Here is a 9,353-nt window from a genome sequence, read left to right as displayed (position 1 = left end):
ATTAAAAAAAGCAAACGTTCATGACTTGTGAAACAGCTAAAATGCTTTATAGGTCTGTTATTTTAAAATATCTAATAGTCACTTTGAGAAAAAGGTAGCCAATCGTTATTTATCAGGAATCCAATGATCCTATCCAGGTATCCAATTCTTCTGTGGCATCTCATTAGATTTTGCCTTCCCTAGATTGGATCCTAATTTAGAAAAAATAAAATGTTTACGGTATTTTCTAGACCTATCTTTTGAAAATTCCCAACTGGCCACTGAAAAATTACCAAGGTTTGCTCTTTCACCTTACAAAAAGACAGATGCCGAAAATAATTAGGTTTGTTTGGTGTGGATCATACTCTTTGATTAGATTCACTATTGTGAGAGATGCATTTGAGGAGTTGTCAGATGAGGAGGGCTGCCTAGCCTTCCCTGCCCGAGACAAGCTCCTGCTCGTTGCACGGAGGAGGCCCTGACATGGCCCTGCCCTCTGGTCTACACAGCAGTAAAAGTGGCCTGGTTTCCCTCTTCCATCTCAGTTTCTACAGGGTGAGAGGATAAAGGCATCGAAAAGATTTGGGGTAGGTAAGAGTTCAGTGATCGAAGGGTATACAGAGCAGCTTCTCTTGAACACTTTTCCTTCTCCCCGTGCTCACAGGACTACCACCTTCCAGATGTTTCCTTCTACAGGTGACCCTTGAATTGCACAGGTCCACTTGTACATGCATTTTTTTTTCAATAAATACAGGACGGTATTACAAATGTATTTTCTCTTCCTTAGGATTTTCTTAACATTTTCTGTAGCTTACTTGATTGTAAGAATAGGGTCTCTAATACATGTAACATATATAAATGATGTGTTAATCAACTCTTTGTTATTGGTAAGGCTTCCAGGCAACGATAGGCCATTCGTAATTATGTTTTGGGGGAGTAAAAAGTTATATGCAAGTTTTTGACTTTGTGGGAGGTCAGCACCCCTACCGCCTTCATTGTTCAAGGGTCAACTGTGTGTGTAATGAGAGTGACATTTAGAAACCGCAGAGAAGCAGAACCACTTGGGTGGGTAGGTGTATGGGGGGTTGGGGGGTGGGGGGTGGATGGATAGGTGGGTGAATGGATGGATGGATAGATGGATGGGTGGGTGGGTGGATGGGGGTGGGTAGATGGGTGGATATGTCTGCTACAGTAGGAATTTGGTCTTACACAACTGTAAGTCCCTGTAAGCTGTTGTCTTCTTATCTGATGTCGCACTTGAAGTCCTCAGGGCAGGCAGTCGGGAAGGGAAGATGGATGTAATACGAGGGAGAGAATGGAAAAGCTAGAACTCACAGGATGGACTAAAATCTATGTGAACCCTGAAGAACAGGCGTCCTGCAGAAGCTGGCTTTAGGGCATGGGGAAAATACAGCTGCTTTTGCACACCATAAGAAACTGTGGATTTGGGAAGCCTGGGTGGCTCAGTCAGTGGAGCGCCTGCCTTTGGCTCAGGTCATGATCCCAGGGTCCTGGGATCGAGCCCCGCATCAGGCTCCCTGCTCAGTGGGGAGCCTGCTTCTCCCTCTCCTTCTGCCTGCCACTCCCCCTGCTTATCCTCACTCTGTCAAATGAATGAATAAAATATTAAAAAAGAAAGAAGAAAGAAAGAAAGAAAGAAAGAAAGAAAGAAAGAAAGAAAGAAAGAAAGAAAGAAAAAGAAGAAGGAAAGAAAGAAAGAAGAAGAGAAAGAAAGAAAGAAAGAAAGAAAGAAAGAAAGAAAGAAAGAAAGAAACTGTGGATTTCTCAGGTTCTCTCTACCACATTTTCCAGGGCATTTTTCTCCCCTTATAGTTAGTTCTTAAATTTATCCAGGGGTTCTATCAGGTAGGCATCCCCCTACTCAGCCCGAAGGAACAGCTCACAAGGGCCTACGACCTCTTGTTTCCTCTCTGGCTGTTCTCTCCTCCCCTCACCCTGTGGAATTGTTATCAAGTCTGTGTTTACAGAAGAGAAAGAGCTGCTTGGCAAACAATCTTCCAGAATTTTTCCACCACGCTTTTGGGCAGTGACTCCTTAATCTTTAAAACCAACCATATGATGTCTTTTCCTCTGGCTCTGCTATAGTCATCACCTGGCAGGACTGAAATGGACTCACATCTGACTGCTGGGGCTGAGGGGCAAAGAGCAGGTGAGGAAAGTTGGAGACAGAAAAAGACCTTGTGGAGCAAATAAATTCAGAGTGGAAAGGGACTTATCAGACTAATTCCAGAATTTTCCCCACCACCCAAATACTCAAAAATAAGGACTCCCTGGGCAATAATTTCAACAAATAATTCATTCCTTTCCAGTAAAGAAACACTGCACACACTGCGTTTGAATCCACTGAGGCATTGTCCCTGACACTGAAAGCAGTACATGGGACACTGTTGTTGGGAAAGGAAGCCACCATGGACCCTGAACATCCCTGCATGTTCTTGCTAAGTGTGTCGGGAATGCAAGGCCCCGGCAGTTATTTACCTGGGCTACTTCTCAGGATTGTATCTGCGGCAAGTAACCTGGAGGGAAGAGATAGCATCTCTTTCCACAAAGGAGGCTTTCTTCCCCTCACTATAAAAGCAATGACTCCACCAAACTCAGTGTTCCTCTCCTGCAATATGATTCACGTCCTATGAGGCATCCATATAGACCCACCACTGTCACTTTCCCCCAAACCCCATGAGACTGAAGGTCATGGTGAACTGGTACAAACATGAAGCAGTGGCACAGATTTTACCATGAGTAATAAAGTCATTTGTCTCTGACCCAGGAGTCTCATGTCTTCTGCCAGCATCCATTGAACAACGACATGTTGGCTTGTAAGTGGGGTAAAATCCCAGACATTGACGATTTTTTTTCAAAGTTCCTTTCAATGCCTTCTCCCAAAGGATACATGGGTCACTGTGACCACCATCTACGTGTCTTAGTATGACCGCACCCCTCCCCCAGTAAGATCCTGCTAAGTGACATAAAGAAAAGGAGAAGCCATTGGTGATAGTAAAAAGTAAAGCCACGGTAGAAATCTACTGTCGACCTCCCACTAGCTGAGCTCATCTGTCACCCGTGCCTACAAACCCCAAAGCATGAAGACAGGAGGGACAGTTTGACGATGGACTGGTCCAGCATGGGTAGAGCCAAATCACCTGGCTGATATGGGCTGCATTCCTGGTGGTTTTAGAAAGAAGGCATCTACCCACCCGATCCAGCTTCTTAGCCTGCCGCTAGCAAATTGCTCGCCATTCCCAGACTCCTTGCAGCCTTTCCAGACGAGTTTTCAAACCTAATTAAGCTTAGCATTACCATTGTTTTTATCACATTAAGTTCCCACTTGGCCCTCAGCAGCAGAGACCACGAAGTCAGCACTGCATCTTTAAACAGAAACAACAGATTTTGGTTCAATTAAAAATTCATTAAAATGCAAATTAGTTTGTAAATTTTTATCCCTCCTTCTGATGATTCCTCAACATGGCTTTTTAATCATAGCTGGCGCTGAAGGAAAGGTGAACCTGTAGCTAGGGAGGAATAGAGAGGGAGAGCCAGAGCTCTGGAGCACCTCTCACTGCTGCAGGATGAAGGATTCTCGGAGAGCTTCACCCCTCTCTTCACCCCTCCATCACCCCATTTGTTCCCCAGAGGGGACTGGTTTCATCCTCCCTGCCCCCCTCCCCCCCATGCTTGACTGATAAATGCAATCATTTTCCTGATCTCAAGCTTACTGAACAATGTTATCTCAAGGGAAACACCAGGATAAAATGAATAATTAACTTTATCCACCTACATTCCCTGGCTGTCCTATAATATTTTGGTAATGCTTTCAGGGAGTTTTCTCCACTAACAGCGCCATGAAGTTTGACTTGGGGCTCTGCAATGACTTAAAATGACAACTAACCTCCCAAGTGCTTAGCCAGGTAACCAAGTACACTTTTTGCCCAAAAACCTTCAAAATCACAGTGAAATATCTACAAACTAATCGCAATGTCTGCTATACCCGGGACCTACAAGGCTTTACCTGCACTTTCTCACCAATCTACCCAGCAACCTTGGTGAGCTCCCTATTTGCTATGCTCAGCATAGGAATGGGGAAACTGAGGCTCGGAGATTTGGGGGATACTTGCCCAATGCCACATCACTAGAAAGCGTTACTCAAGACCTGACCTCATGTCCCTTGGATTCCAATTACCTTTACAATAAAGCCATGATCCTTTGTTTCCATTTTCACAGAACTCGTCCAGCTTATTGTTTTGCTGATTGACCAGCTGTTACGTTCAATTGATCCTAAGGTTGCATGTGTACACACGGACGCTGGCTTTCAAGAAGACTGCCTTGCTGCCTCCGAGGTGAGGAGGAATGTTCTCAGCATTCCGTATGCCGCGGGAAGCAGGCAACTACTGCAAGTTCATTAGATGCCCCTAATTGCTAAGAACACATTCAGGAAGTATGGTAAATGCAACTTAATTGAGAACTAATTAACTTGTTATAGTTATCTCATTACATGCCAATTAAATGTCTAAATATTCTTTTCTTCTCAGATAAAGGAATTTAATAAAAAAAGAATATCGGTGAAGAAGCTGGATCCCCAGACGAGAGAATTCGGGTAGTAGGGCCTGGGTAGGTATCAACCCTCAAGGGGCAGCTATGGGCCTTCCTGACCCAGGAGGAGTCAAGCTCTTTAACACCATTTTAAAGGAAGATGTTCAAAGGCACTGGGCAGATTTCGACTTTGAGAAGAATTGTCCATTAAATCTGGTGTGAAATGGGATTTGGCCTGAAAGGCCCCAGAGACGGACCTGGCAAGGACTGTTCCGACCACCCGGCTGCTGTCTAGCTATTTAAGGTTTGGGCTTCTTATCCTTTGTTTGCTTTTAATCTGCCCTTTTCCGTAAAAATCCAAGGAGACCTTCCACGTAGCTGCATGCTGTTATCAGGAGCATATTGCCAGCATAGGGCTCAGTTTCAGCTCAGCTCCCAAGTAACCATTTGCTCTTAATCTGTTTTCAATGGCAATGTCGTTTAAACATCTCTTCTACATAGTTTCCAGAAACTCTTCCAAAGAGAATCAGCAGCCGTGGAGGAACCGAGAGGTGCGTCCCCAGAGGGCCAGGAAGAAGAAGTCTGTTCATAGCTCTGTACCTGCAGTCCGGATGTTTCTTTGTGAATGACGTCCATTTAAATCTCGGAGAAAAGCAAATTCGGCTTTTTTTTCCTTGTCAGAATCTCAAATCAATATCCGGTCCTGGCAAAGGAGGGAGGCAGATCCTATTCTCCCCAGCTCGGCCCTGTGGGAACTGATGGGCAGTGAGTTGGGCTTGTCTTATTGAGATCGGCTGGCATCGCACAAGGAAAGGGCGTATCTGGTTCTCCATCTTAATGAAAAGCAGGCATGGGTGCTCTGAAACGTTCCACTTGACTCCCTCAACCTCTCCAGTTTACAATTAGCGCCCATTCCAGGGCTTTCTGGCTCCCCGTCTCGCTGAAGAATGTCCCAACAGCGTCATCCCCAGGGTTTTTCCGTTCTTCCTTTCTCACAGCCAGTGCTCCTGCTTTCCTCTGGGGGCTCCTGGGGCCTGACATAACTTGCAGCATTCTAGAGAGAAATTCCACTGCTGAAGGCCCATTCTCTAAAGGGAGCGAGCTGCTCACCCAGTCTGCCCCCAGGCCGGCCCTCCAAACCCCACAGTCCAGGGGTGTTTCTGCAAAAGATCTTGATGGGGCACCTTAGTTCTGGCCTTTGTGAAGACAGTAACAGAAGAATGACTTGAAAACAATGAGCCCACCTTCCGGAATGAAAAATCAGAATCCACTTCTTATATAGTCAGTTCATAAGGCAGTTAAGGCACACACAGCAGACTATAAATAACACACAGTGAGATTGTGATATGAATTTCCAATTTCTCTTCACTACACAACAGGGCAACCTCTCCTTAGTATCACGAGAAGCTCGCCTGCCATCTGATTCATCTGGGTTTTTGAAATTTATTTTATTGCCTACGTTTGGCTACTCTGTTTTCACTGAGTCTCCAGCTCCATTCTTGTCTGTGCTGGGACGTGGCTTCTTTGTGCGAAGCCCTTGCTTGCTTCTCTTTGCAGAAAACGCTCAGTCTCTGCTTATGCATTTGTTCAAAGTTCACTTTAAGTACAGCGTATTTGTCAACTGTATTGCTCTGCAAAGCGCCTGCCGCCGGTTACTCATTACGGGGAATGGCTTCGCTTCCTATTTTGCATGGCCCCGCAGCTTTCTGTCTGTGTCTCTCTCATTTGAGCGCTGTGTTTTCTTTGGCCAGCTGCCTCTATGCTCTGTCTGCAACCTGATGATCGTGGCATATTTCAAACTCTACTCCCGGCGGGTGGGGAAGGTGACGACCGGCTTGGGACTGACGTGAAAAGAGCTCTTCCATTGTATAGCAATGTGGTGACTGTGTTAAAATCCTCCCGGGGGAAGCAGCGCCCTTGTAACAGGGGTTTAACCAAAGCGTTGGGGATGGAGGTAAAGGTGGGCACCACGGAGAGGTGTGGTTTCTGCCAGAGAATGGTTCTCTCAATCCCAGCTCCATATTGCAATCCCTTGGAGGGCGTTTGAAAATTCTGGCACCTCCACCCCACCCTGGAGAGCCTTACTGAATTATAGGAAAAGAGGGAGCCTGGACCCCAGTTGCTTCAAATTCCCCAGGTGAGACTGAGAACCACGGGACCGCAAGTTTGAACCAAATCAGAGTCGGCAAGAAAAAGCCCAGCTTCACACGCAGGGGAGAGCAGGGCTCAACCTCAAGTCCGAAGGGCCAGCAACAGGATCGGAGTCTACAGGGCAAAGCTAAGAGTTCGGAGCAGGGTGGAGAGAAAGCACGCTATTAAAAACGTCAACCGGACGAGAGCCGCAAGGACCCACAGTGACCTCTGCAAGAGCCATGGCCTGGTGGGGCCCACACTCAGCCTCAGAGGCCAAGGTGTCTGGAGCCCCAGTTGGTCAGCTTGGCTTAATGTCTGAGGCAGGACCCATGGGGGTCTGTGACTTCTTACTTACACCTCTCGGGCACCGTTCTGCCAGCGGTAGCGAGGGGTGGAACCACTTCATGCCATTGCTACACAGGTTATAATGACAAATACAATGGCGTAAAGTCGTAGAGTGTGAGAGCCCCAGGAAATAATGTAGTCCGATCTCCTCCATTAATTACATCAAAATGAGACCAGAGCCTGTCTCTCCTCCCCGAGATCTCCATTATAAAGACTTAAAAGATTCAAGTCAGATGTTCATAGACAAGCACAACGGCTTAGGATATTAATAAGAAAGTTTCCGTTATCATCAGCTCTGTTATTAGAGGGTAGTGGGAAATGGGAGAGAATCCCTAAATCAGCCTTTCCTGAACATCATTGTGTTTGAAAAGTGCCCAAGGGGGAGTGGGTTGCACAGAGTCCAACTCAGTAAATCTGGGAACGGGCCCAGGAATCTGCATTCTTACCATGTGAGCTGCCTTACTACCTCGGGAATTTCTGGTGTGTGTGGTTCTAGAGCCAGGTTTTAAGAGACCCCAGTTCAGGCAATGATCTCATCGCCAGATTCCTGAACAGAAGAAAAGCAATATTCCAAATGGGCAGTCATCAAACATGGCTGTACGTCAGAGCCACCTGGACAGCATTTTGAAAAATACTAATGCTTGGGCCTCAACCCAAACCAATTAAATCAGAATCTCTGAGGGCTAAGGCCTTGTATTAGTCAGACAGTGCCATAAGGATGCTATATGACCAACATCTCAAAACTCGGTGGCTTAAAACAAGAAATATTTATTTCTCTCTTGCAAGTCTGTGGCTGGACTGGAGTCGGCTCACCTAAGCTGGGCTCACCTGGGCAAACCGTGCAGTTTGCACTCAGGTCAGCTCTAAGTATAGTTCATTCTCTTTAGACCAGGGGCTACCTGGGATATGCTCTCATGACGGATCATTGGAGTACAAGAGACAAGCCGAACGAAGCACGTGTAAGGTTTCTGCTCATGACAGGTCTAGTAACACTCCATTGGCCAAAGCAAGTCCTATGGCCAAGCCCGACATCAATAGGATGGGAAAAAATATTCTGCTCAATGGTCCAAACTACCACAGGGCTCCATCCCAGACCGATTAAATTAAAATTTCTGGGTGGAGTAGGGACAATGAAAAAACCCCCTCCAATGTGCAGCTGGGGTTGGATTCTTCCTTCTAAAGGATGATTCAGGTCCCAGACCAACCCACAGATAGGCAGTTCAGCCTGCATGAAGGAATTACAGGGCTATGTAATTGGAATAAAACATGAGGAGTAGCACTGTGGCAATGGAATTATTAATAACAGAGAAAATAATAAAAATCAAGCAAAGTGCATTCTTTGTCCATGCCAGCCCTTCATATATTTGGACGCAGTGTTCTGCACTGCCCACCCCTGCTCCTCTGAGCTTTACGCTGCCTGTTCTGCTGATTATTGCCCACATGCCATGCTCTCAATTCCCCCACCATCTGACCTCACTCTTCTCCAAATGCACTCTATGCATTATATGTGCACCCCTTAAATCTTGGTTTCCCTCCACCACACACAGTAACCCACAGTGCTCCGACTGTGGCCTTGATGCAGAAATAAATTAGCCTCTCCCCTTGTCTTGAGACCAAATTACTGTTAATTCAGCCCAAGTGAGAGCAGCAGGGAGGGGGCAGCACCCACCCACCCAGGTCAGGTGCACATATCAGGCAATGATCTCATCGCCAGATTCCTGAACAGAAGAAAAGCAATATTCCAAATGGGCAGTCATCAAACATGGCTGTACGTTAGAGCCACCATCTGACCTCACTGTCAAGACCAATTCCTCAGCCAGTTGCCCTCCCCTTGGGGTCTACTCCCAGCTCTCCCTCTGACTCTCTGAGTTTCATCGGACAAGTCGCTTCCTCCCATCTCGATCCCAGTTTCCACATCTGGAAAAAGAGGTGTCTGGGGATGGCCATGCCCTTCCTACTCTAACCTTGAATACAGGTTTCTGCAGGCACAAGAGTGGCCTTCAGAAAATGACATGAAGATCATTCATCCACTGCCTTTGCCCTAACCAACAAGGCCCTGTGTGGCAGGGCCCTGCCTCCCACTCTGTATCCTCTCTCCCCGTGCTTTACCGTGTGCCCATCATATTGGCCTCCTGAACATCCCCAGAACACACCACATTCTTCCCCTCCCACCAGCCCTTACACCTGCTCTCTCCTCTGCCTGGGACACTCTTACTGGGGTCATCAACCATCCTGGTTTGCCTAAAACTGCCCTGATTTTAGCACTGAAGTTCCCACTTCCCAGGAAATGCCTCTGTCGTAGGCAAATAGGACAGTTTGCTGCCCTGCTGTCCTAAATATTCACGTGG

Source organism: Ursus maritimus, unplaced genomic scaffold, assembly GCF_017311325.1.
Source record: "Ursus maritimus isolate PB19 unplaced genomic scaffold, ASM1731132v1 scaffold_27, whole genome shotgun sequence".
Lineage (NCBI taxonomy): Eukaryota > Metazoa > Chordata > Mammalia > Carnivora > Ursidae > Ursus > Ursus maritimus.
Note: the sequence above shows the minus strand (reverse complement) of the source record.